This window comes from Schistocerca nitens, unplaced genomic scaffold (genome assembly GCF_023898315.1).
Source record: "Schistocerca nitens isolate TAMUIC-IGC-003100 unplaced genomic scaffold, iqSchNite1.1 HiC_scaffold_218, whole genome shotgun sequence".
NCBI lineage: Eukaryota > Metazoa > Arthropoda > Insecta > Orthoptera > Acrididae > Schistocerca > Schistocerca nitens.
Genome location: NW_026045759.1, coordinates 78124 through 103330, shown reverse-complemented (window position 1 = coordinate 103330; position 25207 = coordinate 78124). Strand labels below are relative to the sequence as shown.

Genomic DNA, 25207 nt, shown 5'->3' with positions numbered 1-25207 from the left:
AAGGACATGAGCAATGTGTCAGTATGCCTAGAGGGAGGGGTGTTAAGGTAATGTGAGCCCGGATAGCTCAGTCGGTAGAGCATTAGGCTTTTAACCTAAGGGTCCAGGGTTCAAGTCCCTGTTCGGGCGGAAATTTTAATACCTTGGTAGCCGCACGTCTCGTAGCGGTGTAAGCACTACGGAAAAGAATGCTGCTACGCCGTTTCCTGGCACTGCAGAGCTTTAAACAGTAGCAGTTGCATGTGTCGGGAGGATCGTCCGCTAGTGGCAGTCGTGGCCGAGTGGTTAAGGCGTCTGACTCGAAATCAGATTCCCTCTGGGAGCGTAGGTTCGAATCCTACCGGCTGCGTGTGATTTTGCGTAAAAACGAGCAGAAATTTTCGCCCACATGTGACATGCGTGGGTGAAAGCGGATCCAAACCAGTGACACCATTCTCAACAAGACGGAAATTTATGTTTAAGAATACTGTTTCGCGACGGCCGCTGTCTGTTGCGGCTCTCGGTTCACCTCGCACGGACGCTAGTACTGCAGAAATCAGTCGCAGGCCCACGAACGCGCCCCCGTCATTTTGTCGCGCCGTCGCCGTGTTCGTGAGTACGCAGATGTGCTTCAAAGTGTTGGACAGAGCGAGCATTCATTTCTTTTTAAGAATCGCAATTCAATTCATTCGAGTGTGGCAAAAGCAGTGGTGCAGCGTTTCCTTTCTTAAGATCTCGCAGCTGCTTGCAAGTATGTCCATCGTTTAAGACGACAGAAAAGTAGCGTCAGCGGTGCGTCAGTGGGAAGTCGGTGAAGTCGCCATTGGAGCCATAAGCCAGTAATTACGACACGCGAATCACTCAAACACCATGCAGCATGTACCACAATGCTCGGCCGAGGGACCGGGCAGCTCAGTCGGTAGAGCGCTAGACTTTCAACCAAAGGGTCCCGGGTTCAAGCCCCCGTCCAGGCGAAAATTGATACACTGTCGTAACGGCTAATGTGCTGGCAACGGAAGCACTACAGAAACGAGTGAGGCCATGTCGTGTTCTTACGTGAGATTGCTTGAAAAGGAGCAGTTGCACTTGTCGAGAGACGCTTCTGCGACCGGCAGTCGTGGCCGAGTGGTTAAGGCGTCTGACTAGAAATCAGATTCCCTCTGGGAGCGTAGGTTCGAGTCCTACCGACTGCGTTTCTTTTTTGTGTCAAGAGGTGAAGAACATCTAAAACGGAACCGTGAAATGAGCGAATACGTGGGAAACACTGCATTCGAGACGCTTGTGAATTTTACAATTGTCCAGTGAGTGTCGACAAAACACGTAGCTCCTCTGCTGAGACGTACAAAATGCTGCAATTTCACTTTGCATCGTGTGTCAGCTTTCTTCGATAGGCTGTTACGAGGATAGCGTGATGAGTTTTTAGACAGCAGTCAGACGACGTTTAAACAGTAACAGCTCCACGCAACGACTACCCAACAGTAAAGGACATGAGGCAATGTGTCAGTATGCCTAGAGGGAGGGGTGTTAAGGTAATGTGAGCCCGGATAGCTCAGTCGGTAGAGCATTAGGCTTTTAACCTAAGGGTCCAGGGTTCAAGTCCCTGTTCGGGCGGAAATTTTAATACCTTGGTAGCCGCACGTCTCGTAGCGGTGTAAGCACTACGGAAAAGAATGCTGCTACGCCGTTTCCTGGCACTGCAGAGCTTTAAACAGTAGCAGTTGCATGTGTCGGGAGGATCGTCCGCTAGTGGCAGTCGTGGCCGAGTGGTTAAGGCGTCTGACTCGAAATCAGATTCCCTCTGGGAGCGTAGGTTCGAATCCTACCGGCTGCGTGTGATTTTGCGTAAAAACGAGCAGAAATTTTCGCCCACATGTGACATGCGTGGGTGAAAGCGGATCCAAACCAGTGACACCATTCTCAACAAGACGGAAATTTATGTTTAAGAATACTGTTTCGCGACGGCCGCTGTCTGTTGCGGCTCTCGGTTCACCTCGCACGGACGCTAGTACTGCAGAAATCAGTCGCAGGCCCACGAACGCGCCCCCGTCATTTTGTCGCGCCGTCGCCGTGTTCGTGAGTACGCAGATGTGCTTCAAAGTGTTGGACAGAGCGAGCATTCATTTCTTTTTAAGAATCGCAATTCAATTCATTCGAGTGTGGCAAAAGCAGTGGTGCAGCGTTTCCTTTCTTAAGATCTCGCAGCTGCTTGCAAGTATGTCCATCGTTTAAGACGACAGAAAAGTAGCGTCAGCGGTGCGTCAGTGGGAAGTCGGTGAAGTCGCCATTGGAGCCATAAGCCAGTAATTACGACACGCGAATCACTCAAACACCATGCAGCATGTACCACAATGCTCGGCCGAGGGACCGGGCAGCTCAGTCGGTAGAGCGCTAGACTTTCAACCAAAGGGTCCCGGGTTCAAGCCCCCGTCCAGGCGAAAATTGATACACTGTCGTAACGGCTAATGTGCTGGCAACGGAAGCACTACAGAAACGAGTGAGGCCATGTCGTGTTCTTACGTGAGATTGCTTGAAAAGGAGCAGTTGCACTTGTCGAGAGACGCTTCTGCGACCGGCAGTCGTGGCCGAGTGGTTAAGGCGTCTGACTAGAAATCAGATTCCCTCTGGGAGCGTAGGTTCGAGTCCTACCGACTGCGTTTCTTTTTTGTGTCAAGAGGTGAAGAACATCTAAAACGGAACCGTGAAATGAGCGAATACGTGGGAAACACTGCATTCGAGACGCTTGTGAATTTTACAATTGTCCAGTGAGTGTCGACAAAACACGTAGCTCCTCTGCTGAGACGTACAAAATGCTGCAATTTCACTTTGCATCGTGTGTCAGCTTTCTTCGATAGGCTGTTACGAGGATAGCGTGATGAGTTTTTAGACAGCAGTCAGACGACGTTTAAACAGTAACAGCTCCACGCAACGACTACCCAACAGTAAAGGACATGAGGCAATGTGTCAGTATGCCTAGAGGGAGGGGTGTTAAGGTAATGTGAGCCCGGATAGCTCAGTCGGTAGAGCATTAGGCTTTTAACCTAAGGGTCCAGGGTTCAAGTCCCTGTTCGGGCGGAAATTTTAATACCTTGGTAGCCGCACGTCTCGTAGCGGTGTAAGCACTACGGAAAAGAATGCTGCTACGCCGTTTCCTGGCACTGCAGAGCTTTAAACAGTAGCAGTTGCATGTGTCGGGAGGATCGTCCGCTAGTGGCAGTCGTGGCCGAGTGGTTAAGGCGTCTGACTCGAAATCAGATTCCCTCTGGGAGCGTAGGTTCGAATCCTACCGGCTGCGTGTGATTTTGCGTAAAAACGAGCAGAAATTTTCGCCCACATGTGACATGCGTGGGTGAAAGCGGATCCAAACCAGTGACACCATTCTCAACAAGACGGAAATTTATGTTTAAGAATACTGTTTCGCGACGGCCGCTGTCTGTTGCGGCTCTCGGTTCACCTCGCACGGACGCTAGTACTGCAGAAATCAGTCGCAGGCCCACGAACGCGCCCCCGTCATTTTGTCGCGCCGTCGCCGTGTTCGTGAGTACGCAGATGTGCTTCAAAGTGTTGGACAGAGCGAGCATTCATTTCTTTTTAAGAATCGCAATTCAATTCATTCGAGTGTGGCAAAAGCAGTGGTGCAGCGTTTCCTTTCTTAAGATCTCGCAGCTGCTTGCAAGTATGTCCATCGTTTAAGACGACAGAAAAGTAGCGTCAGCGGTGCGTCAGTGGGAAGTCGGTGAAGTCGCCATTGGAGCCATAAGCCAGTAATTACGACACGCGAATCACTCAAACACCATGCAGCATGTACCACAATGCTCGGCCGAGGGACCGGGCAGCTCAGTCGGTAGAGCGCTAGACTTTCAACCAAAGGGTCCCGGGTTCAAGCCCCCGTCCAGGCGAAAATTGATACACTGTCGTAACGGCTAATGTGCTGGCAACGGAAGCACTACAGAAACGAGTGAGGCCATGTCGTGTTCTTACGTGAGATTGCTTGAAAAGGAGCAGTTGCACTTGTCGAGAGACGCTTCTGCGACCGGCAGTCGTGGCCGAGTGGTTAAGGCGTCTGACTAGAAATCAGATTCCCTCTGGGAGCGTAGGTTCGAGTCCTACCGACTGCGTTTCTTTTTTGTGTCAAGAGGTGAAGAACATCTAAAACGGAACCGTGAAATGAGCGAATACGTGGGAAACACTGCATTCGAGACGCTTGTGAATTTTACAATTGTCCAGTGAGTGTCGACAAAACACGTAGCTCCTCTGCTGAGACGTACAAAATGCTGCAATTTCACTTTGCATCGTGTGTCAGCTTTCTTCGATAGGCTGTTACGAGGATAGCGTGATGAGTTTTTAGACAGCAGTCAGACGACGTTTAAACAGTAACAGCTCCACGCAACGACTACCCAACAGTAAAGGACATGAGGCAATGTGTCAGTATGCCTAGAGGGAGGGGTGTTAAGGTAATGTGAGCCCGGATAGCTCAGTCGGTAGAGCATTAGGCTTTTAACCTAAGGGTCCAGGGTTCAAGTCCCTGTTCGGGCGGAAATTTTAATACCTTGGTAGCCGCACGTCTCGTAGCGGTGTAAGCACTACGGAAAAGAATGCTGCTACGCCGTTTCCTGGCACTGCAGAGCTTTAAACAGTAGCAGTTGCATGTGTCGGGAGGATCGTCCGCTAGTGGCAGTCGTGGCCGAGTGGTTAAGGCGTCTGACTCGAAATCAGATTCCCTCTGGGAGCGTAGGTTCGAATCCTACCGGCTGCGTGTGATTTTGCGTAAAAACGAGCAGAAATTTTCGCCCACATGTGACATGCGTGGGTGAAAGCGGATCCAAACCAGTGACACCATTCTCAACAAGACGGAAATTTATGTTTAAGAATACTGTTTCGCGACGGCCGCTGTCTGTTGCGGCTCTCGGTTCACCTCGCACGGACGCTAGTACTGCAGAAATCAGTCGCAGGCCCACGAACGCGCCCCCGTCATTTTGTCGCGCCGTCGCCGTGTTCGTGAGTACGCAGATGTGCTTCAAAGTGTTGGACAGAGCGAGCATTCATTTCTTTTTAAGAATCGCAATTCAATTCATTCGAGTGTGGCAAAAGCAGTGGTGCAGCGTTTCCTTTCTTAAGATCTCGCAGCTGCTTGCAAGTATGTCCATCGTTTAAGACGACAGAAAAGTAGCGTCAGCGGTGCGTCAGTGGGAAGTCGGTGAAGTCGCCATTGGAGCCATAAGCCAGTAATTACGACACGCGAATCACTCAAACACCATGCAGCATGTACCACAATGCTCGGCCGAGGGACCGGGCAGCTCAGTCGGTAGAGCGCTAGACTTTCAACCAAAGGGTCCCGGGTTCAAGCCCCCGTCCAGGCGAAAATTGATACACTGTCGTAACGGCTAATGTGCTGGCAACGGAAGCACTACAGAAACGAGTGAGGCCATGTCGTGTTCTTACGTGAGATTGCTTGAAAAGGAGCAGTTGCACTTGTCGAGAGACGCTTCTGCGACCGGCAGTCGTGGCCGAGTGGTTAAGGCGTCTGACTAGAAATCAGATTCCCTCTGGGAGCGTAGGTTCGAGTCCTACCGACTGCGTTTCTTTTTTGTGTCAAGAGGTGAAGAACATCTAAAACGGAACCGTGAAATGAGCGAATACGTGGGAAACACTGCATTCGAGACGCTTGTGAATTTTACAATTGTCCAGTGAGTGTCGACAAAACACGTAGCTCCTCTGCTGAGACGTACAAAATGCTGCAATTTCACTTTGCATCGTGTGTCAGCTTTCTTCGATAGGCTGTTACGAGGATAGCGTGATGAGTTTTTAGACAGCAGTCAGACGACGTTTAAACAGTAACAGCTCCACGCAACGACTACCCAACAGTAAAGGACATGAGGCAATGTGTCAGTATGCCTAGAGGGAGGGGTGTTAAGGTAATGTGAGCCCGGATAGCTCAGTCGGTAGAGCATTAGGCTTTTAACCTAAGGGTCCAGGGTTCAAGTCCCTGTTCGGGCGGAAATTTTAATACCTTGGTAGCCGCACGTCTCGTAGCGGTGTAAGCACTACGGAAAAGAATGCTGCTACGCCGTTTCCTGGCACTGCAGAGCTTTAAACAGTAGCAGTTGCATGTGTCGGGAGGATCGTCCGCTAGTGGCAGTCGTGGCCGAGTGGTTAAGGCGTCTGACTCGAAATCAGATTCCCTCTGGGAGCGTAGGTTCGAATCCTACCGGCTGCGTGTGATTTTGCGTAAAAACGAGCAGAAATTTTCGCCCACATGTGACATGCGTGGGTGAAAGCGGATCCAAACCAGTGACACCATTCTCAACAAGACGGAAATTTATGTTTAAGAATACTGTTTCGCGACGGCCGCTGTCTGTTGCGGCTCTCGGTTCACCTCGCACGGACGCTAGTACTGCAGAAATCAGTCGCAGGCCCACGAACGCGCCCCCGTCATTTTGTCGCGCCGTCGCCGTGTTCGTGAGTACGCAGATGTGCTTCAAAGTGTTGGACAGAGCGAGCATTCATTTCTTTTTAAGAATCGCAATTCAATTCATTCGAGTGTGGCAAAAGCAGTGGTGCAGCGTTTCCTTTCTTAAGATCTCGCAGCTGCTTGCAAGTATGTCCATCGTTTAAGACGACAGAAAAGTAGCGTCAGCGGTGCGTCAGTGGGAAGTCGGTGAAGTCGCCATTGGAGCCATAAGCCAGTAATTACGACACGCGAATCACTCAAACACCATGCAGCATGTACCACAATGCTCGGCCGAGGGACCGGGCAGCTCAGTCGGTAGAGCGCTAGACTTTCAACCAAAGGGTCCCGGGTTCAAGCCCCCGTCCAGGCGAAAATTGATACACTGTCGTAACGGCTAATGTGCTGGCAACGGAAGCACTACAGAAACGAGTGAGGCCATGTCGTGTTCTTACGTGAGATTGCTTGAAAAGGAGCAGTTGCACTTGTCGAGAGACGCTTCTGCGACCGGCAGTCGTGGCCGAGTGGTTAAGGCGTCTGACTAGAAATCAGATTCCCTCTGGGAGCGTAGGTTCGAGTCCTACCGACTGCGTTTCTTTTTTGTGTCAAGAGGTGAAGAACATCTAAAACGGAACCGTGAAATGAGCGAATACGTGGGAAACACTGCATTCGAGACGCTTGTGAATTTTACAATTGTCCAGTGAGTGTCGACAAAACACGTAGCTCCTCTGCTGAGACGTACAAAATGCTGCAATTTCACTTTGCATCGTGTGTCAGCTTTCTTCGATAGGCTGTTACGAGGATAGCGTGATGAGTTTTTAGACAGCAGTCAGACGACGTTTAAACAGTAACAGCTCCACGCAACGACTACCCAACAGTAAAGGACATGAGGCAATGTGTCAGTATGCCTAGAGGGAGGGGTGTTAAGGTAATGTGAGCCCGGATAGCTCAGTCGGTAGAGCATTAGGCTTTTAACCTAAGGGTCCAGGGTTCAAGTCCCTGTTCGGGCGGAAATTTTAATACCTTGGTAGCCGCACGTCTCGTAGCGGTGTAAGCACTACGGAAAAGAATGCTGCTACGCCGTTTCCTGGCACTGCAGAGCTTTAAACAGTAGCAGTTGCATGTGTCGGGAGGATCGTCCGCTAGTGGCAGTCGTGGCCGAGTGGTTAAGGCGTCTGACTCGAAATCAGATTCCCTCTGGGAGCGTAGGTTCGAATCCTACCGGCTGCGTGTGATTTTGCGTAAAAACGAGCAGAAATTTTCGCCCACATGTGACATGCGTGGGTGAAAGCGGATCCAAACCAGTGACACCATTCTCAACAAGACGGAAATTTATGTTTAAGAATACTGTTTCGCGACGGCCGCTGTCTGTTGCGGCTCTCGGTTCACCTCGCACGGACGCTAGTACTGCAGAAATCAGTCGCAGGCCCACGAACGCGCCCCCGTCATTTTGTCGCGCCGTCGCCGTGTTCGTGAGTACGCAGATGTGCTTCAAAGTGTTGGACAGAGCGAGCATTCATTTCTTTTTAAGAATCGCAATTCAATTCATTCGAGTGTGGCAAAAGCAGTGGTGCAGCGTTTCCTTTCTTAAGATCTCGCAGCTGCTTGCAAGTATGTCCATCGTTTAAGACGACAGAAAAGTAGCGTCAGCGGTGCGTCAGTGGGAAGTCGGTGAAGTCGCCATTGGAGCCATAAGCCAGTAATTACGACACGCGAATCACTCAAACACCATGCAGCATGTACCACAATGCTCGGCCGAGGGACCGGGCAGCTCAGTCGGTAGAGCGCTAGACTTTCAACCAAAGGGTCCCGGGTTCAAGCCCCCGTCCAGGCGAAAATTGATACACTGTCGTAACGGCTAATGTGCTGGCAACGGAAGCACTACAGAAACGAGTGAGGCCATGTCGTGTTCTTACGTGAGATTGCTTGAAAAGGAGCAGTTGCACTTGTCGAGAGACGCTTCTGCGACCGGCAGTCGTGGCCGAGTGGTTAAGGCGTCTGACTAGAAATCAGATTCCCTCTGGGAGCGTAGGTTCGAGTCCTACCGACTGCGTTTCTTTTTTGTGTCAAGAGGTGAAGAACATCTAAAACGGAACCGTGAAATGAGCGAATACGTGGGAAACACTGCATTCGAGACGCTTGTGAATTTTACAATTGTCCAGTGAGTGTCGACAAAACACGTAGCTCCTCTGCTGAGACGTACAAAATGCTGCAATTTCACTTTGCATCGTGTGTCAGCTTTCTTCGATAGGCTGTTACGAGGATAGCGTGATGAGTTTTTAGACAGCAGTCAGACGACGTTTAAACAGTAACAGCTCCACGCAACGACTACCCAACAGTAAAGGACATGAGGCAATGTGTCAGTATGCCTAGAGGGAGGGGTGTTAAGGTAATGTGAGCCCGGATAGCTCAGTCGGTAGAGCATTAGGCTTTTAACCTAAGGGTCCAGGGTTCAAGTCCCTGTTCGGGCGGAAATTTTAATACCTTGGTAGCCGCACGTCTCGTAGCGGTGTAAGCACTACGGAAAAGAATGCTGCTACGCCGTTTCCTGGCACTGCAGAGCTTTAAACAGTAGCAGTTGCATGTGTCGGGAGGATCGTCCGCTAGTGGCAGTCGTGGCCGAGTGGTTAAGGCGTCTGACTCGAAATCAGATTCCCTCTGGGAGCGTAGGTTCGAATCCTACCGGCTGCGTGTGATTTTGCGTAAAAACGAGCAGAAATTTTCGCCCACATGTGACATGCGTGGGTGAAAGCGGATCCAAACCAGTGACACCATTCTCAACAAGACGGAAATTTATGTTTAAGAATACTGTTTCGCGACGGCCGCTGTCTGTTGCGGCTCTCGGTTCACCTCGCACGGACGCTAGTACTGCAGAAATCAGTCGCAGGCCCACGAACGCGCCCCCGTCATTTTGTCGCGCCGTCGCCGTGTTCGTGAGTACGCAGATGTGCTTCAAAGTGTTGGACAGAGCGAGCATTCATTTCTTTTTAAGAATCGCAATTCAATTCATTCGAGTGTGGCAAAAGCAGTGGTGCAGCGTTTCCTTTCTTAAGATCTCGCAGCTGCTTGCAAGTATGTCCATCGTTTAAGACGACAGAAAAGTAGCGTCAGCGGTGCGTCAGTGGGAAGTCGGTGAAGTCGCCATTGGAGCCATAAGCCAGTAATTACGACACGCGAATCACTCAAACACCATGCAGCATGTACCACAATGCTCGGCCGAGGGACCGGGCAGCTCAGTCGGTAGAGCGCTAGACTTTCAACCAAAGGGTCCCGGGTTCAAGCCCCCGTCCAGGCGAAAATTGATACACTGTCGTAACGGCTAATGTGCTGGCAACGGAAGCACTACAGAAACGAGTGAGGCCATGTCGTGTTCTTACGTGAGATTGCTTGAAAAGGAGCAGTTGCACTTGTCGAGAGACGCTTCTGCGACCGGCAGTCGTGGCCGAGTGGTTAAGGCGTCTGACTAGAAATCAGATTCCCTCTGGGAGCGTAGGTTCGAGTCCTACCGACTGCGTTTCTTTTTTGTGTCAAGAGGTGAAGAACATCTAAAACGGAACCGTGAAATGAGCGAATACGTGGGAAACACTGCATTCGAGACGCTTGTGAATTTTACAATTGTCCAGTGAGTGTCGACAAAACACGTAGCTCCTCTGCTGAGACGTACAAAATGCTGCAATTTCACTTTGCATCGTGTGTCAGCTTTCTTCGATAGGCTGTTACGAGGATAGCGTGATGAGTTTTTAGACAGCAGTCAGACGACGTTTAAACAGTAACAGCTCCACGCAACGACTACCCAACAGTAAAGGACATGAGGCAATGTGTCAGTATGCCTAGAGGGAGGGGTGTTAAGGTAATGTGAGCCCGGATAGCTCAGTCGGTAGAGCATTAGGCTTTTAACCTAAGGGTCCAGGGTTCAAGTCCCTGTTCGGGCGGAAATTTTAATACCTTGGTAGCCGCACGTCTCGTAGCGGTGTAAGCACTACGGAAAAGAATGCTGCTACGCCGTTTCCTGGCACTGCAGAGCTTTAAACAGTAGCAGTTGCATGTGTCGGGAGGATCGTCCGCTAGTGGCAGTCGTGGCCGAGTGGTTAAGGCGTCTGACTCGAAATCAGATTCCCTCTGGGAGCGTAGGTTCGAATCCTACCGGCTGCGTGTGATTTTGCGTAAAAACGAGCAGAAATTTTCGCCCACATGTGACATGCGTGGGTGAAAGCGGATCCAAACCAGTGACACCATTCTCAACAAGACGGAAATTTATGTTTAAGAATACTGTTTCGCGACGGCCGCTGTCTGTTGCGGCTCTCGGTTCACCTCGCACGGACGCTAGTACGGCAGAAATCAGTCGCAGGCCCACGAACGCGCCCCCGTCATTTTGTCGCGCCGTCGCCGTGTTCGTGAGTACGCAGATGTGCTTCAAAGTGTTGGACAGAGCGAGCATTCATTTCTTTTTAAGAATCGCAATTCAATTCATTCGAGTGTGGCAAAAGCAGTGGTGCAGCGTTTCCTTTCTTAAGATCTCGCAGCTGCTTGCAAGTATGTCCATCGTTTAAGACGACAGAAAAGTAGCGTCAGCGGTGCGTCAGTGGGAAGTCGGTGAAGTCGCCATTGGAGCCATAAGCCAGTAATTACGACACGCGAATCACTCAAACACCATGCAGCATGTACCACAATGCTCGGCCGAGGGACCGGGCAGCTCAGTCGGTAGAGCGCTAGACTTTCAACCAAAGGGTCCCGGGTTCAAGCCCCCGTCCAGGCGAAAATTGATACACTGTCGTAACGGCTAATGTGCTGGCAACGGAAGCACTACAGAAACGAGTGAGGCCATGTCGTGTTCTTACGTGAGATTGCTTGAAAAGGAGCAGTTGCACTTGTCGAGAGACGCTTCTGCGACCGGCAGTCGTGGCCGAGTGGTTAAGGCGTCTGACTAGAAATCAGATTCCCTCTGGGAGCGTAGGTTCGAGTCCTACCGACTGCGTTTCTTTTTTGTGTCAAGAGGTGAAGAACATCTAAAACGGAACCGTGAAATGAGCGAATACGTGGGAAACACTGCATTCGAGACGCTTGTGAATTTTACAATTGTCCAGTGAGTGTCGACAAAACACGTAGCTCCTCTGCTGAGACGTACAAAATGCTGCAATTTCACTTTGCATCGTGTGTCAGCTTTCTTCGATAGGCTGTTACGAGGATAGCGTGATGAGTTTTTAGACAGCAGTCAGACGACGTTTAAACAGTAACAGCTCCACGCAACGACTACCCAACAGTAAAGGACATGAGGCAATGTGTCAGTATGCCTAGAGGGAGGGGTGTTAAGGTAATGTGAGCCCGGATAGCTCAGTCGGTAGAGCATTAGGCTTTTAACCTAAGGGTCCAGGGTTCAAGTCCCTGTTCGGGCGGAAATTTTAATACCTTGGTAGCCGCACGTCTCGTAGCGGTGTAAGCACTACGGAAAAGAATGCTGCTACGCCGTTTCCTGGCACTGCAGAGCTTTAAACAGTAGCAGTTGCATGTGTCGGGAGGATCGTCCGCTAGTGGCAGTCGTGGCCGAGTGGTTAAGGCGTCTGACTCGAAATCAGATTCCCTCTGGGAGCGTAGGTTCGAATCCTACCGGCTGCGTGTGATTTTGCGTAAAAACGAGCAGAAATTTTCGCCCACATGTGACATGCGTGGGTGAAAGCGGATCCAAACCAGTGACACCATTCTCAACAAGACGGAAATTTATGTTTAAGAATACTGTTTCGCGACGGCCGCTGTCTGTTGCGGCTCTCGGTTCACCTCGCACGGACGCTAGTACTGCAGAAATCAGTCGCAGGCCCACGAACGCGCCCCCGTCATTTTGTCGCGCCGTCGCCGTGTTCGTGAGTACGCAGATGTGCTTCAAAGTGTTGGACAGAGCGAGCATTCATTTCTTTTTAAGAATCGCAATTCAATTCATTCGAGTGTGGCAAAAGCAGTGGTGCAGCGTTTCCTTTCTTAAGATCTCGCAGCTGCTTGCAAGTATGTCCATCGTTTAAGACGACAGAAAAGTAGCGTCAGCGGTGCGTCAGTGGGAAGTCGGTGAAGTCGCCATTGGAGCCATAAGCCAGTAATTACGACACGCGAATCACTCAAACACCATGCAGCATGTACCACAATGCTCGGCCGAGGGACCGGGCAGCTCAGTCGGTAGAGCGCTAGACTTTCAACCAAAGGGTCCCGGGTTCAAGCCCCCGTCCAGGCGAAAATTGATACACTGTCGTAACGGCTAATGTGCTGGCAACGGAAGCACTACAGAAACGAGTGAGGCCATGTCGTGTTCTTACGTGAGATTGCTTGAAAAGGAGCAGTTGCACTTGTCGAGAGACGCTTCTGCGACCGGCAGTCGTGGCCGAGTGGTTAAGGCGTCTGACTAGAAATCAGATTCCCTCTGGGAGCGTAGGTTCGAGTCCTACCGACTGCGTTTCTTTTTTGTGTCAAGAGGTGAAGAACATCTAAAACGGAACCGTGAAATGAGCGAATACGTGGGAAACACTGCATTCGAGACGCTTGTGAATTTTACAATTGTCCAGTGAGTGTCGACAAAACACGTAGCTCCTCTGCTGAGACGTACAAAATGCTGCAATTTCACTTTGCATCGTGTGTCAGCTTTCTTCGATAGGCTGTTACGAGGATAGCGTGATGAGTTTTTAGACAGCAGTCAGACGACGTTTAAACAGTAACAGCTCCACGCAACGACTACCCAACAGTAAAGGACATGAGGCAATGTGTCAGTATGCCTAGAGGGAGGGGTGTTAAGGTAATGTGAGCCCGGATAGCTCAGTCGGTAGAGCATTAGGCTTTTAACCTAAGGGTCCAGGGTTCAAGTCCCTGTTCGGGCGGAAATTTTAATACCTTGGTAGCCGCACGTCTCGTAGCGGTGTAAGCACTACGGAAAAGAATGCTGCTACGCCGTTTCCTGGCACTGCAGAGCTTTAAACAGTAGCAGTTGCATGTGTCGGGAGGATCGTCCGCTAGTGGCAGTCGTGGCCGAGTGGTTAAGGCGTCTGACTCGAAATCAGATTCCCTCTGGGAGCGTAGGTTCGAATCCTACCGGCTGCGTGTGATTTTGCGTAAAAACGAGCAGAAATTTTCGCCCACATGTGACATGCGTGGGTGAAAGCGGATCCAAACCAGTGACACCATTCTCAACAAGACGGAAATTTATGTTTAAGAATACTGTTTCGCGACGGCCGCTGTCTGTTGCGGCTCTCGGTTCACCTCGCACGGACGCTAGTACTGCAGAAATCAGTCGCAGGCCCACGAACGCGCCCCCGTCATTTTGTCGCGCCGTCGCCGTGTTCGTGAGTACGCAGATGTGCTTCAAAGTGTTGGACAGAGCGAGCATTCATTTCTTTTTAAGAATCGCAATTCAATTCATTCGAGTGTGGCAAAAGCAGTGGTGCAGCGTTTCCTTTCTTAAGATCTCGCAGCTGCTTGCAAGTATGTCCATCGTTTAAGACGACAGAAAAGTAGCGTCAGCGGTGCGTCAGTGGGAAGTCGGTGAAGTCGCCATTGGAGCCATAAGCCAGTAATTACGACACGCGAATCACTCAAACACCATGCAGCATGTACCACAATGCTCGGCCGAGGGACCGGGCAGCTCAGTCGGTAGAGCGCTAGACTTTCAACCAAAGGGTCCCGGGTTCAAGCCCCCGTCCAGGCGAAAATTGATACACTGTCGTAACGGCTAATGTGCTGGCAACGGAAGCACTACAGAAACGAGTGAGGCCATGTCGTGTTCTTACGTGAGATTGCTTGAAAAGGAGCAGTTGCACTTGTCGAGAGACGCTTCTGCGACCGGCAGTCGTGGCCGAGTGGTTAAGGCGTCTGACTAGAAATCAGATTCCCTCTGGGAGCGTAGGTTCGAGTCCTACCGACTGCGTTTCTTTTTTGTGTCAAGAGGTGAAGAACATCTAAAACGGAACCGTGAAATGAGCGAATACGTGGGAAACACTGCATTCGAGACGCTTGTGAATTTTACAATTGTCCAGTGAGTGTCGACAAAACACGTAGCTCCTCTGCTGAGACGTACAAAATGCTGCAATTTCACTTTGCATCGTGTGTCAGCTTTCTTCGATAGGCTGTTACGAGGATAGCGTGATGAGTTTTTAGACAGCAGTCAGACGACGTTTAAACAGTAACAGCTCCACGCAACGACTACCCAACAGTAAAGGACATGAGGCAATGTGTCAGTATGCCTAGAGGGAGGGGTGTTAAGGTAATGTGAGCCCGGATAGCTCAGTCGGTAGAGCATTAGGCTTTTAACCTAAGGGTCCAGGGTTCAAGTCCCTGTTCGGGCGGAAATTTTAATACCTTGGTAGCCGCACGTCTCGTAGCGGTGTAAGCACTACGGAAAAGAATGCTGCTACGCCGTTTCCTGGCACTGCAGAGCTTTAAACAGTAGCAGTTGCATGTGTCGGGAGGATCGTCCGCTAGTGGCAGTCGTGGCCGAGTGGTTAAGGCGTCTGACTCGAAATCAGATTCCCTCTGGGAGCGTAGGTTCGAATCCTACCGGCTGCGTGTGATTTTGCGTAAAAACGAGCAGAAATTTTCGCCCACATGTGACATGCGTGGGTGAAAGCGGATCCAAACCAGTGACACCATTCTCAACAAGACGGAAATTTATGTTTAAGAATACTGTTTCGCGACGGCCGCTGTCTGTTGCGGCTCTCGGTTCACCTCGCACGGACGCTAGTACTGCAGAAATCAGTCGCAGGCCCACGAACGCGCCCCCGTCATTTTGTCGCGCCGTCGCCGTGTTCGTGAGTACGCAGATGTGCTTCAAAGTGTTGGACAGAGCGAGCATTCATTTCTTTTTAAGAATCGCAATTCAATTCATTCGAGTGTGGCAAAAGCAGTGGTGCAGCGTTTCCTTTCTTAAGATCTCGCAGCTGCTTGCAAGTATGTCCATCGTTTAAGACGACAGAAAAGTAGCGTCAGCGGTGCGTCAGTGGGAAGTCGGTGAAGTCGCCATTGGAGCCATAAGCCAGTAATTACGACACGCGAATCACTCAAACACCATGCAGCATGTACCACAATGCTCGGCCGAGGGACCGGGCAGCTCAGTCGGTAGAGCGCTAGACTTTCAACCAAAGGGTCCCGGGTTCAAGCCCCCGTCCAGGCGAAAATTGATACACTGTCGTAACGGCTAATGTGCTGGCAACGGAAGCACTACAGAAACGAGTGAGGCCATGTCGTGTTCTTACGTGAGATTGCTTGAAAAGGAGCAGTTGCACTTGTCGAGAGACGCTTCTGCGACCGGCAGTCGTGGCCGAGTGGTTAAGGCGTCTGACTAGAAATCAGATTCCCTCTGGGAGCGTAGGTTCGAGTCCTACCGACTGCGTTTCTTTTTTGTGTCAAGAGGTGAAGAACATCTAAAACGGAACCGTGAAATGAGCGAATACGTGGGAAACACTGCATTCGAGACGCTTGTGAATTTTACAATTGTCCAGTGAGTGTCGACAAAACACGTAGCTCCTCTGCTGAGACGTACAAAATGCTGCAATTTCACTTTGCATCGTGTGTCAGCTTTCTTCGATAGGCTGTTACGAGGATAGCGTGATGAGTTTTTAGACAGCAGTCAGACGACGTTTAAACAGTAACAGCTCCACGCAACGACTACCCAACAGTAAAGGACATGAGGCAATGTGTCAGTATGCCTAGAGGGAGGGGTGTTAAGGTAATGTGAGCCCGGATAGCTCAGTCGGTAGAGCATTAGGCTTTTAACCTAAGGGTCCAGGGTTCAAGTCCCTGTTCGGGCGGAAATTTTAATACCTTGGTAGCCGCACGTCTCGTAGCGGTGTAAGCACTACGGAAAAGAATGCTGCTACGCCGTTTCCTGGCACTGCAGAGCTTTAAACAGTAGCAGTTGCATGTGTCGGGAGGATCGTCCGCTAGTGGCAGTCGTGGCCGAGTGGTTAAGGCGTCTGACTCGAAATCAGATTCCCTCTGGGAGCGTAGGTTCGAATCCTACCGGCTGCGTGTGATTTTGCGTAAAAACGAGCAGAAATTTTCGCCCACATGTGACATGCGTGGGTGAAAGCGGATCCAAACCAGTGACACCATTCTCAACAAGACGGAAATTTATGTTTAAGAATACTGTTTCGCGACGGCCGCTGTCTGTTGCGGCTCTCGGTTCACCTCGCACGGACGCTAGTACTGCAGAAATCAGTCGCAGGCCCACGAACGCGCCCCCGTCATTTTGTCGCGCCGTCGCCGTGTTCGTGAGTACGCAGATGTGCTTCAAAGTGTTGGACAGAGCGAGCATTCATTTCTTTTTAAGAATCGCAATTCAATTCATTCGAGTGTGGCAAAAGCAGTGGTGCAGCGTTTCCTTTCTTAAGATCTCGCAGCTGCTTGCAAGTATGTCCATCGTTTAAGACGACAGAAAAGTAGCGTCAGCGGTGCGTCAGTGGGAAGTCGGTGAAGTCGCCATTGGAGCCATAAGCCAGTAATTACGACACGCGAATCACTCAAACACCATGCAGCATGTACCACAATGCTCGGCCGAGGGACCGGGCAGCTCAGTCGGTAGAGCGCTAGACTTTCAACCAAAGGGTCCCGGGTTCAAGCCCCCGTCCAGGCGAAAATTGATACACTGTCGTAACGGCTAATGTGCTGGCAACGGAAGCACTACAGAAACGAGTGAGGCCATGTCGTGTTCTTACGTGAGATTGCTTGAAAAGGAGCAGTTGCACTTGTCGAGAGACGCTTCTGCGACCGGCAGTCGTGGCCGAGTGGTTAAGGCGTCTGACTAGAAATCAGATTCCCTCTGGGAGCGTAGGTTCGAGTCCTACCGACTGCGTTTCTTTTTTGTGTCAAGAGGTGAAGAACATCTAAAACGGAACCGTGAAATGAGCGAATACGTGGGAAACACTGCATTCGAGACGCTTGTGAATTTTACAATTGTCCAGTGAGTGTCGACAAAACACGTAGCTCCTCTGCTGAGACGTACAAAATGCTGCAATTTCACTTTGCATCGTGTGTCAGCTTTCTTCGATAGGCTGTTACGAGGATAGCGTGATGAGTTTTTAGACAGCAGTCAGACGACGTTTAAACAGTAACAGCTCCACGCAACGACTACCCAACAGTAAAGGACATGAGGCAATGTGTCAGTATGCCTAGAGGGAGGGGTGTTAAGGTAATGTGAGCCCGGATAGCTCAGTCGGTAGAGCATTAGGCTTTTAACCTAAGGGTCCAGGGTTCAAGTCCCTGTTCGGGCGGAAATTTTAATACCTTGGTAGCCGCACGTCTCGTAGCGGTGTAAGCACTACGGAAAAGAATGCTGCTACGCCGTTTCCTGGCACTGCAGAGCTTTAAACAGTAGCAGTTGCATGTGTCGGGAGGATCGTCCGCTAGTGGCAGTCGTGGCCGAGTGGTTAAGGCGTCTGACTCGAAATCAGATTCCCTCTGGGAGCGTAGGTTCGAATCCTACCAGCTGCGTGTGATTTTGCGTAAAAACGAGCAGAAATTTTCGCCCACATGTGACATGCGTGGGTGAAAGCGGATCCAAACCAGTGACACCATTCTCAACAAGACGGAAATTTATGTTTAAGAATACTGTTTCGCGACGGCCGCTGTCTGTTGCGGCTCTCGGTTCACCTCGCACGGACGCTAGTACTGCAGAAATCAGTCGCAGGCCCACGAACGCGCCCCCGTCATTTTGTCGCGCCGTCGCCGTGTTCGTGAGTACGCAGATGTGCTTCAAAGTGTTGGACAGAGCGAGCATTCATTTCTTTTTAAGAATCGCAATTCAATTCATTCGAGTGTGGCAAAAGCAGTGGTGCAGCGTTTCCTTTCTTAAGATCTCGCAGCTGCTTGCAAGTATGTCCATCGTTTAAGACGACAGAAAAGTAGCGTCAGCGGTGCGTCAGTGGGAAGTCGGTGAAGTCGCCATTGGAGCCATAAGCCAGTAATTACGACACGCGAATCACTCAAACACCATGCAGCATGTACCACAATGCTCGGCCGAGGGACCGGGCAGCTCAGTCGGTAGAGCGCTAGACTTTCAACCAAAGGGTCCCGGGTTCAAGCCCCCGTCCAGGCGAAAATTGATACACTGTCGTAACGGCTAATGTGCTGGCAACGGAAGCACTACAGAAACGAGTGAGGCCATGTCGTGTTCTTACGTGAGATTGCTTGAAAAGGAGCAGTTGCACTTGTCGAGAGACGCTTCTGCGACCGGCAGTCGTGGCCGAGTGGTTAAGGCGTCTGACTAGAAATCAGATTCCCTCTGGGAGCGTAGGTTCGAGTCCTACCGACTGCGTTTCTTTTTTGTGTCAAGAGGTGAAGAACATCTAAAACGGAACCGTGAAATGAGCGAATACGTGGGAAACACTGCATTCGAGACGCTTGTGAATTTTACAATTGTCCAGTGAGTGTCGACAAAACACGTAGCTCCTCTGCTGAGACGTACAAAATGCTGCAATTTCACTTTGCATCGTGTGTCAGCTTTCTTCGATAGGCTGTTACGAGGATAGCGTGATGAGTTTTTAGACAGCAGTCAGACGACGTTTAAACAGTAACAGCTCCACGCAACGACTACCCAACAGTAAAGGACATGAGGCAATGTGTCAGTATGCCTAGAGGGAGGGGTGTTAAGGTAATGTGAGCCCGGATAGCTCAGTCGGTAGAGCATTAGGCTTTTAACCTAAGGGTCCAGGGTTCAAGTCCCTGTTCGGGCGGAAATTTTAATACCTTGGTAGCCGCACGTCTCGTAGCGGTGTAAGCACTACGGAAAAGAATGCTGCTACGCCGTTTCCTGGCACTGCAGAGCTTTAAACAGTAGCAGTTGCATGTGTCGGGAGGATCGTCCGCTAGTGGCAGTCGTGGCCGAGTGGTTAAGGCGTCTGACTCGAAATCAGATTCCCTCTGGGAGCGTAGGTTCGAATCCTACCGGCTGCGTGTGATTTTGCGTAAAAACGAGCAGAAATTCATTCGAGTCGCAGCCACGGTGCGGGACGGACGTGTGGCGGCAGCGCTGCGCTTTGGTGTAAACAACAGCTGTGTCGCTGGTACAAGGTCTGTTTTGTATCGCTTCTTTCGTTCTTGCGACTTGTGTAGCATTTATTTGAAGGCAGAATGAATACGGTTAATGTTTTGAGGAAAGATACGATCAAATTTGCATTTGACAGAAACTTTGTGAGACCGAAAGCGTTTGAGATTAAGCAGTGGTTTATGGAAAAAGTACAGATTTCTGTTGATGATGTTGTTGGCGTTCATTTATCCTTTGTTTCAAATGCTGCCTTTGTTAAATTGCAAAGTCCTGACTTATGTTCTTCTATAGTAGATAAATGTGGTGGTGTCGTGAAGTTTAATCATTCCGATGGATCCGTCAGTGATGTTCTCGTTTCTCATGCTGGACTCGGCATCAGAACTATTAGAGTCTTTGAGTTGCCCTTCGAGATTCCGGCCGACGAGATAAATAAAGTTCTTAGGCCTTATGGTAGGATTATTTCGAACATTGCAGAGAATTGGTCAGAGTCCTATATGTTTCCCGTCTTGAATGGCGTTCGTCAAATTAAGATTGAGCTTCAGAGGCATATACCTTCATATATCACTGTGTGTGGCTATCGAGCTCTCGTTATATATGACGGACAACCCCGAACTTGCGCTCTATGTAATTCGACTGAGCACATTAGAAATGAGTGCACTAAGCGACGTGTTCCACAGCTCCCGGCTGCGGACACTGCAGTTTCAGGCCCGGCGGTTAGTTTCAAGTTAACCTACGCGGCCGCTGCATACACTCGCGACCCCGCAGTACCGGCCCCCGCAGGGCATGGGGAAGCTTCCTCTGCACACGCGGTACCCGAGACTAACTTAGTACCGAGTCTCGGTGAAGCTGTTCGGGAAACAGACAAGCGGCAGTCACTTGATGAAACACGTGAGACCTCCATTACGACTGAACGTCTGTCAGATGTGCAGCAGGAGGTACTGCCCACCGCAGGAATTGCCATTGCACGGCATTCTTCGACTTTCCCACACGGGGGTCCGACGGCTTCCGATCAGTCAGAAAAGGATGCTGCAGGTCCACTAGTCCTACATACAGAGGCAACTGACGGGCCAACGGGGGAAACGTCGAATGGAGGAGAAGTGGGCACTGCAAATGCGAACGACCACCACTGTGTGCAGGAATCAGATACTGGCGCACCACCTAAAGTTCGCAATGAGCTGGTGACTGCACCAACCATAGGGCCTACAAACGACACTGCCAACAGAAATTTAGATAAACAGAAGGGACTGAAGTCGTCAGAGGATTCCCCCACAACCTCAGCGGGAAAATCTCCAGACTCGTCTCCTGTGCGATCCCCAAGGAGAAAACGAAACTCCAAGAAGCGGAGATTGGCTCATGAAGCTGCCGAGAGTTTGGCTCCTGCTTTACGAGACAAGCTCCGGTCCATACAGGGGAAAGACAAGGTGTTGGAAGGTTCTCCTCCGGCAAGTGCCGACGAGGGCCCTGCAGCACACGGCAGTCTTATGCAGTCTGAAAACGGTCGCCAACCATCCTCTAATGAGATTAACACTACATCTGCAGATGTCGTAGAGGCACCCGCGCTCGATCGAAGTACTTTAGGGACCAGACTGGACTGGGCAGAAGAAGGAGAAGAATGTTCTGATGAAGATATGGAAAAATCTTCCCTAAAAGACGAAGACAACTTTTATTAATAGAGTGGGCTTACCCAATGTACTGTGCCATAAGCAGGAGGGATACGGACGGGGCGGGAGTATTTATTCCTCCTTAGTACAACTTCAGCTCGAGTAACTCATATATCGGGATGCAACAAACGTATCACGTGACTACATTAAACATCAATAAAATACAGAATGAACTTAAAGTGGCTGCTCTTAGAGACTTTTTATATCAGTCCGACACTGATATTGCATTCTTACAGGAAGTTCAAGTTTTGGATCTGTATGTCGCTGGGTATAAACAAGTTTTAAATGTAGCTCCTGAGTGTCATTGTGGGACAGCGATCCTTGTCAGGGAAGGGATTGAACTGAAAGATGTGTGTTTGTTAGATTCAGGGAGGGGCATTAGATGTACAATTTTTAATACAACTTTTATCAATATCTATGCTCCATCGGGAAATAATGCTAGATCTGAGAGGGCTAGGTTTTTTAAAAGTGATATTTTAACTTTACTTAAAGACAACCCAAGGGAGGTTCTCATCGGCGGCGATTGGAACTGTGTTTTAAAGGAAAAGGACCAACGTCCAAATTTTAATAAATCCGGCGAACTTGATTGTCTAGTCCACCACATGAAATGGAAAGACGCGTGGGAAATAAAATATCCCACTGCGGTCCGCTTTACCTATGTCAGTAGTCGGTCGCAAAGCCGAATTGATAGGATCTATGTTTCCTCGAACTTAGAAGACAAAGTCTCTGCAATTGAAGTCGTACCCACTACTTTCTCCGACCACCTAGGCGTACGATGCAGTGTGAAATTAATGAAGCAGAAGACGTACTGGGGTAGGCCTCTGTGGAAATTAAACATCGCCATGTTGGTAGAGAACTCTCTCGCGGATCTAATAGCGGTGACTTGGCAGGCTTGTCTGAGGCAGCGTTATAAATATAGGACTACTATAGAGTGGTGGACCTCTGTTGCCAAGAAAAAATTACGAGCCACTCTGATAGAGTACAGTAAAGATCGCGCGAGATGGGTCCGAAATACAATTGAATTCCACTATGCTTGCTTACGCGACCTCTACGAGCAGCCGATGACTCAAGACATTTTCCTACAAATTAACAGAACCAAAGCACAGCTCCTAGCTCTCAGGAGGTCACAGTTAGAGGGTTTAAAAATCAAATCACACACACCGACTGTTGTCGAAGAGGAAACTACCTCAATATATCATCTAATCCGCCATGAACAACAAAGGAGAAGGAATTTTATTGAGTACCTCCGAGCTGAGGACACGAGCGTCCTGACAGATCAGAAAGACATTATGAATGAGGTTTTTCGATTTTATGACACCCTTTATGGTGAAAGACCGATTGACGAACCGGTGGTGAGAGACTTTTTATCCACATCTAGCATTGCGAACACATTAACGGCAGAGGATAACCTCGTTTTTAGAACAGCAATAACCGAAGACGACGTTTTCGACTTATTGAAGTCGTCACCTTCTAAGAAATCACCTGGCTCTGACGGATTGCCTTTAGAGTTTTATAGAACTTACTGGCCTGTAATAGGTAACACTTTCACTGAAATTGTAAATGAAGTCTTGCGCGGAGAGGCCGTCCCGCCGGAATTTAAAAAGTGTATCACTGTGCTTCTTCCAAAAGGTAGGACCACAGAAATCAAGGATATCGGTAAAATGAGACCTATAACCTTACTGAATTCTGATTACAAAATAATAGCGCGGGTTTTCAAGGAGAGATTACGGCCGGTTTTCGACAAGGCCATAGGGTGTTATCAGACTTGTCTTCCTGGACGCAGCATGTTCCAGACTGTCAGTGAATATCGGGACATAGTCGCCATCTTTTCCAACACAACTGAACCAGGCGGTCTTGCTTTTATAGACTTCGCCAAGGCGTTTGATAGGGTCAACCACAGATACCTTTTTCAAACCTTGAAGTGTATGGGATTAACTGCTCCGAATGTGAAAATTTTAGCTAACATTTTAACTGGTATCAACACCAAGATCTGCCTGAATGGACACTATACTAAGGATATTTTGATCAGAAACGGAGTCCCACAAGGGAGTCCATTATCCATGATGCTGTATGTTGTTGCGCTGGAACCTCTTTTGAAACGTTTAACTGCTGCTTTAGATGGCATCGCCGTCTCAGGTACGAAGAAAGTTACCAATGCTTACGCTGACGACGTTGGTGTGATAATAAGAAGCAATGAAGACATACTGCGTTTGACAGACAATTTGCGGCTTTACTGCAACGCCACGGGTGCAGTAGTAAATGAGGCGAAGAGTGCGTTTTTACCTCTTAACGGTCTCATGGAAGCTCCGATTGCTTGGGCGAAATGTGTCGACCATCATACAGCCCTGGGTGTCACCTTTTATAGTTGTCCCCTTCGAACAATTGCATCCAACTGGAAGAACATGTTGGACAGGATTCGGGGTGCTCTCCTGTTACATCATATGAGAGAGCTCAATATAAAGCAAAAAACTAAACTTGTAAATCTTTCCGTTCTCTCTAAGGCCATGTATGTGGGGCAAATTTTACCCATCCCTAAAGGAATAGCAAAAGCTATTATGTCGACAGTCTGTCGCTACATTTGGCAAGGAGAAATTTTTAGAGTCGCTGCTGCAATGATTACCTTAAAACCGGACGAAGGAGGACTTGCTCTAACGGATATACAGACGAAAACTACTGCTTTGTTTATAAAGCGATCCCTGCACCTCATTGAGCACCACCCGACCAGCGTAACATCACAATTGTTCAAATTTTTTAGACCTGCCAGTTTGAAGCCACCTATCAATATCAGCACGATCAATTATAAATTGAAACATATTAGATTTTACTATTTGGAGATCAGTTACATGGAATCTGTTTTACACGACATACATAAGCGGAACTGCCGCTACATGGTCGATCGTTTAAGATCAAAATCTACCCACCATAAGCAGGAGATAAAGTTTCCACATCGCAACTGGAAACACATTTGGAGCAATCTCCATAATAAATTCCTTCCTACAGACGTCCAAATGGCATGGTATAGGGTAGTAAATGATATCGTTAGTACCAATGAGAAATTATATTCCATCGGACTTTGTGAAACAAATCAATGTCTACAATGTTCTGAACTTGACACCTTATCCCATCGGTTCCTTTGTAAAGGATATAGAGACATATGGAACGACGTTCGGAAGCAGGTTTGTTTCATTAAGCGGACTGATGGTCGAGAAATTACGTTGGATGCAATATTTTTCCCGGATGAGATTCTCTTTCCTCCACAAAAACACAATGTCGTATTATGGCTCCTGGGAAATTTTATCTACTACGTTGTAAATAAACAAGGACATGACAATATTCTGGAATATACAGAATTTATACGGGGACAATATTACAGACTGTGTCGTACCAAGGATCACAAAAAGAATTTCGGCAATATGTTGTCCATTCTCTTCGAGAGACATGGAGTGGGCTAACTGAATACAGTTCAGCGCCACACTTGGAAGAGTGCTGAAGTAGGGGATAGCTGTTGAGGGCGAAGTACGGTGGGGACTTCGAGGGCCCCGAGGCCGCTACGGTAGCCGAGAAGGCCTCAACAGAACCCTAAAAAAGCTTCACTTCTAAGTGTCCCATCAGGCGGCAGCAATGCTCGCCCCTACTGGATTTGACACTCGCCGATCTTCAAGTATTTACATATATATACTATTTACTTTTTTTTTTTCTTTAGGAGGCATTTCTTCAGTTACAAATGGGACCACGCATCCAGTGGCCCAGGTATTACGGAAAATGTACAAGAAGTCTTGTACGTCAATTCCAACATTTTTATTTTTACCATGTTTGCAGGAACACCCATTTTTGGTTACTTCAGTTCATAAAGTAACGAAAGACTAAAGCGAAGAAGCTAGCCGAAGAAGGCAAATAAGGTGAGCGTATGGATAAAAAAAAAAAAAAAAAAAAAAAAAAAAAAAAAAAAAAAAAGAAAAAGTCGTAGAGCATTCGACTGCAGATCGAGAGGTCCCCGGTTCAATCCCGGGTGCCCCCTTCATTTTTCAGTATCTCGAAAAAACAAATGACGGTTGTCGCGGCGAGATGCAAATAACATGTTTCAGATGCACTCCGCACGCCATACCGAAGGCT

At 49.2% G+C, this 25207-nt stretch overlaps 41 non-coding genes across 41 annotated transcripts; all 41 read left to right on the top strand.

Annotated features, from left to right (window-relative positions):
- The first annotated feature begins 56 nt into the window (after window positions 1-56).
- On the top strand, window positions 57-129 carry Trnak-uuu (transfer RNA lysine (anticodon UUU)). The gene has a single exon. It is a non-coding gene; the product is annotated as a tRNA-Lys (tRNA).
- Window positions 130-267: 138 nt separating this feature from the next.
- Trnas-cga (transfer RNA serine (anticodon CGA)) lies at window positions 268-349 on the top strand. The gene has a single exon. It is a non-coding gene; the product is annotated as a tRNA-Ser (tRNA).
- Window positions 350-1090: 741 nt separating this feature from the next.
- Trnas-aga (transfer RNA serine (anticodon AGA)) lies at window positions 1091-1172 on the top strand. The gene has a single exon. It is a non-coding gene; the product is annotated as a tRNA-Ser (tRNA).
- Window positions 1173-1517: 345 nt separating this feature from the next.
- On the top strand, window positions 1518-1590 carry Trnak-uuu (transfer RNA lysine (anticodon UUU)). The gene has a single exon. It is a non-coding gene; the product is annotated as a tRNA-Lys (tRNA).
- Window positions 1591-1728: 138 nt separating this feature from the next.
- Window positions 1729-1810, top strand: Trnas-cga (transfer RNA serine (anticodon CGA)). Its single transcript has one exon. It is a non-coding gene; the product is annotated as a tRNA-Ser (tRNA).
- A 741-nt stretch (window positions 1811-2551) lies between these two features.
- On the top strand, window positions 2552-2633 carry Trnas-aga (transfer RNA serine (anticodon AGA)). The gene has a single exon. It is a non-coding gene; the product is annotated as a tRNA-Ser (tRNA).
- Window positions 2634-2978: 345 nt separating this feature from the next.
- On the top strand, window positions 2979-3051 carry Trnak-uuu (transfer RNA lysine (anticodon UUU)). Its single transcript has one exon. It is a non-coding gene; the product is annotated as a tRNA-Lys (tRNA).
- A 138-nt stretch (window positions 3052-3189) lies between these two features.
- Window positions 3190-3271, top strand: Trnas-cga (transfer RNA serine (anticodon CGA)). Its single transcript has one exon. It is a non-coding gene; the product is annotated as a tRNA-Ser (tRNA).
- Window positions 3272-4012: 741 nt separating this feature from the next.
- Window positions 4013-4094, top strand: Trnas-aga (transfer RNA serine (anticodon AGA)). Its single transcript has one exon. It is a non-coding gene; the product is annotated as a tRNA-Ser (tRNA).
- Window positions 4095-4439: 345 nt separating this feature from the next.
- Trnak-uuu (transfer RNA lysine (anticodon UUU)) lies at window positions 4440-4512 on the top strand. The gene has a single exon. It is a non-coding gene; the product is annotated as a tRNA-Lys (tRNA).
- A 138-nt stretch (window positions 4513-4650) lies between these two features.
- Window positions 4651-4732, top strand: Trnas-cga (transfer RNA serine (anticodon CGA)). The gene has a single exon. It is a non-coding gene; the product is annotated as a tRNA-Ser (tRNA).
- A 741-nt stretch (window positions 4733-5473) lies between these two features.
- Trnas-aga (transfer RNA serine (anticodon AGA)) lies at window positions 5474-5555 on the top strand. Its single transcript has one exon. It is a non-coding gene; the product is annotated as a tRNA-Ser (tRNA).
- Window positions 5556-5900: 345 nt separating this feature from the next.
- Trnak-uuu (transfer RNA lysine (anticodon UUU)) lies at window positions 5901-5973 on the top strand. Its single transcript has one exon. It is a non-coding gene; the product is annotated as a tRNA-Lys (tRNA).
- A 138-nt stretch (window positions 5974-6111) lies between these two features.
- Trnas-cga (transfer RNA serine (anticodon CGA)) lies at window positions 6112-6193 on the top strand. The gene has a single exon. It is a non-coding gene; the product is annotated as a tRNA-Ser (tRNA).
- Window positions 6194-6934: 741 nt separating this feature from the next.
- Trnas-aga (transfer RNA serine (anticodon AGA)) lies at window positions 6935-7016 on the top strand. The gene has a single exon. It is a non-coding gene; the product is annotated as a tRNA-Ser (tRNA).
- A 345-nt stretch (window positions 7017-7361) lies between these two features.
- On the top strand, window positions 7362-7434 carry Trnak-uuu (transfer RNA lysine (anticodon UUU)). Its single transcript has one exon. It is a non-coding gene; the product is annotated as a tRNA-Lys (tRNA).
- Window positions 7435-7572: 138 nt separating this feature from the next.
- On the top strand, window positions 7573-7654 carry Trnas-cga (transfer RNA serine (anticodon CGA)). Its single transcript has one exon. It is a non-coding gene; the product is annotated as a tRNA-Ser (tRNA).
- A 741-nt stretch (window positions 7655-8395) lies between these two features.
- On the top strand, window positions 8396-8477 carry Trnas-aga (transfer RNA serine (anticodon AGA)). Its single transcript has one exon. It is a non-coding gene; the product is annotated as a tRNA-Ser (tRNA).
- A 345-nt stretch (window positions 8478-8822) lies between these two features.
- On the top strand, window positions 8823-8895 carry Trnak-uuu (transfer RNA lysine (anticodon UUU)). Its single transcript has one exon. It is a non-coding gene; the product is annotated as a tRNA-Lys (tRNA).
- Window positions 8896-9033: 138 nt separating this feature from the next.
- Window positions 9034-9115, top strand: Trnas-cga (transfer RNA serine (anticodon CGA)). The gene has a single exon. It is a non-coding gene; the product is annotated as a tRNA-Ser (tRNA).
- Window positions 9116-9856: 741 nt separating this feature from the next.
- Window positions 9857-9938, top strand: Trnas-aga (transfer RNA serine (anticodon AGA)). The gene has a single exon. It is a non-coding gene; the product is annotated as a tRNA-Ser (tRNA).
- Window positions 9939-10283: 345 nt separating this feature from the next.
- Trnak-uuu (transfer RNA lysine (anticodon UUU)) lies at window positions 10284-10356 on the top strand. Its single transcript has one exon. It is a non-coding gene; the product is annotated as a tRNA-Lys (tRNA).
- Window positions 10357-10494: 138 nt separating this feature from the next.
- Trnas-cga (transfer RNA serine (anticodon CGA)) lies at window positions 10495-10576 on the top strand. Its single transcript has one exon. It is a non-coding gene; the product is annotated as a tRNA-Ser (tRNA).
- Window positions 10577-11317: 741 nt separating this feature from the next.
- Trnas-aga (transfer RNA serine (anticodon AGA)) lies at window positions 11318-11399 on the top strand. The gene has a single exon. It is a non-coding gene; the product is annotated as a tRNA-Ser (tRNA).
- A 345-nt stretch (window positions 11400-11744) lies between these two features.
- Trnak-uuu (transfer RNA lysine (anticodon UUU)) lies at window positions 11745-11817 on the top strand. The gene has a single exon. It is a non-coding gene; the product is annotated as a tRNA-Lys (tRNA).
- A 138-nt stretch (window positions 11818-11955) lies between these two features.
- Window positions 11956-12037, top strand: Trnas-cga (transfer RNA serine (anticodon CGA)). The gene has a single exon. It is a non-coding gene; the product is annotated as a tRNA-Ser (tRNA).
- A 741-nt stretch (window positions 12038-12778) lies between these two features.
- On the top strand, window positions 12779-12860 carry Trnas-aga (transfer RNA serine (anticodon AGA)). The gene has a single exon. It is a non-coding gene; the product is annotated as a tRNA-Ser (tRNA).
- Window positions 12861-13205: 345 nt separating this feature from the next.
- On the top strand, window positions 13206-13278 carry Trnak-uuu (transfer RNA lysine (anticodon UUU)). Its single transcript has one exon. It is a non-coding gene; the product is annotated as a tRNA-Lys (tRNA).
- A 138-nt stretch (window positions 13279-13416) lies between these two features.
- Window positions 13417-13498, top strand: Trnas-cga (transfer RNA serine (anticodon CGA)). Its single transcript has one exon. It is a non-coding gene; the product is annotated as a tRNA-Ser (tRNA).
- Window positions 13499-14239: 741 nt separating this feature from the next.
- Trnas-aga (transfer RNA serine (anticodon AGA)) lies at window positions 14240-14321 on the top strand. Its single transcript has one exon. It is a non-coding gene; the product is annotated as a tRNA-Ser (tRNA).
- A 345-nt stretch (window positions 14322-14666) lies between these two features.
- Window positions 14667-14739, top strand: Trnak-uuu (transfer RNA lysine (anticodon UUU)). Its single transcript has one exon. It is a non-coding gene; the product is annotated as a tRNA-Lys (tRNA).
- A 138-nt stretch (window positions 14740-14877) lies between these two features.
- On the top strand, window positions 14878-14959 carry Trnas-cga (transfer RNA serine (anticodon CGA)). The gene has a single exon. It is a non-coding gene; the product is annotated as a tRNA-Ser (tRNA).
- Window positions 14960-15700: 741 nt separating this feature from the next.
- On the top strand, window positions 15701-15782 carry Trnas-aga (transfer RNA serine (anticodon AGA)). Its single transcript has one exon. It is a non-coding gene; the product is annotated as a tRNA-Ser (tRNA).
- A 345-nt stretch (window positions 15783-16127) lies between these two features.
- Window positions 16128-16200, top strand: Trnak-uuu (transfer RNA lysine (anticodon UUU)). The gene has a single exon. It is a non-coding gene; the product is annotated as a tRNA-Lys (tRNA).
- A 138-nt stretch (window positions 16201-16338) lies between these two features.
- On the top strand, window positions 16339-16420 carry Trnas-cga (transfer RNA serine (anticodon CGA)). Its single transcript has one exon. It is a non-coding gene; the product is annotated as a tRNA-Ser (tRNA).
- Window positions 16421-17161: 741 nt separating this feature from the next.
- Trnas-aga (transfer RNA serine (anticodon AGA)) lies at window positions 17162-17243 on the top strand. Its single transcript has one exon. It is a non-coding gene; the product is annotated as a tRNA-Ser (tRNA).
- A 345-nt stretch (window positions 17244-17588) lies between these two features.
- On the top strand, window positions 17589-17661 carry Trnak-uuu (transfer RNA lysine (anticodon UUU)). Its single transcript has one exon. It is a non-coding gene; the product is annotated as a tRNA-Lys (tRNA).
- Window positions 17662-17799: 138 nt separating this feature from the next.
- Trnas-cga (transfer RNA serine (anticodon CGA)) lies at window positions 17800-17881 on the top strand. The gene has a single exon. It is a non-coding gene; the product is annotated as a tRNA-Ser (tRNA).
- Window positions 17882-18622: 741 nt separating this feature from the next.
- Window positions 18623-18704, top strand: Trnas-aga (transfer RNA serine (anticodon AGA)). The gene has a single exon. It is a non-coding gene; the product is annotated as a tRNA-Ser (tRNA).
- A 345-nt stretch (window positions 18705-19049) lies between these two features.
- On the top strand, window positions 19050-19122 carry Trnak-uuu (transfer RNA lysine (anticodon UUU)). The gene has a single exon. It is a non-coding gene; the product is annotated as a tRNA-Lys (tRNA).
- Window positions 19123-19260: 138 nt separating this feature from the next.
- On the top strand, window positions 19261-19342 carry Trnas-cga (transfer RNA serine (anticodon CGA)). The gene has a single exon. It is a non-coding gene; the product is annotated as a tRNA-Ser (tRNA).
- The last annotated feature ends 5865 nt before the right edge of the window (window positions 19343-25207 follow it).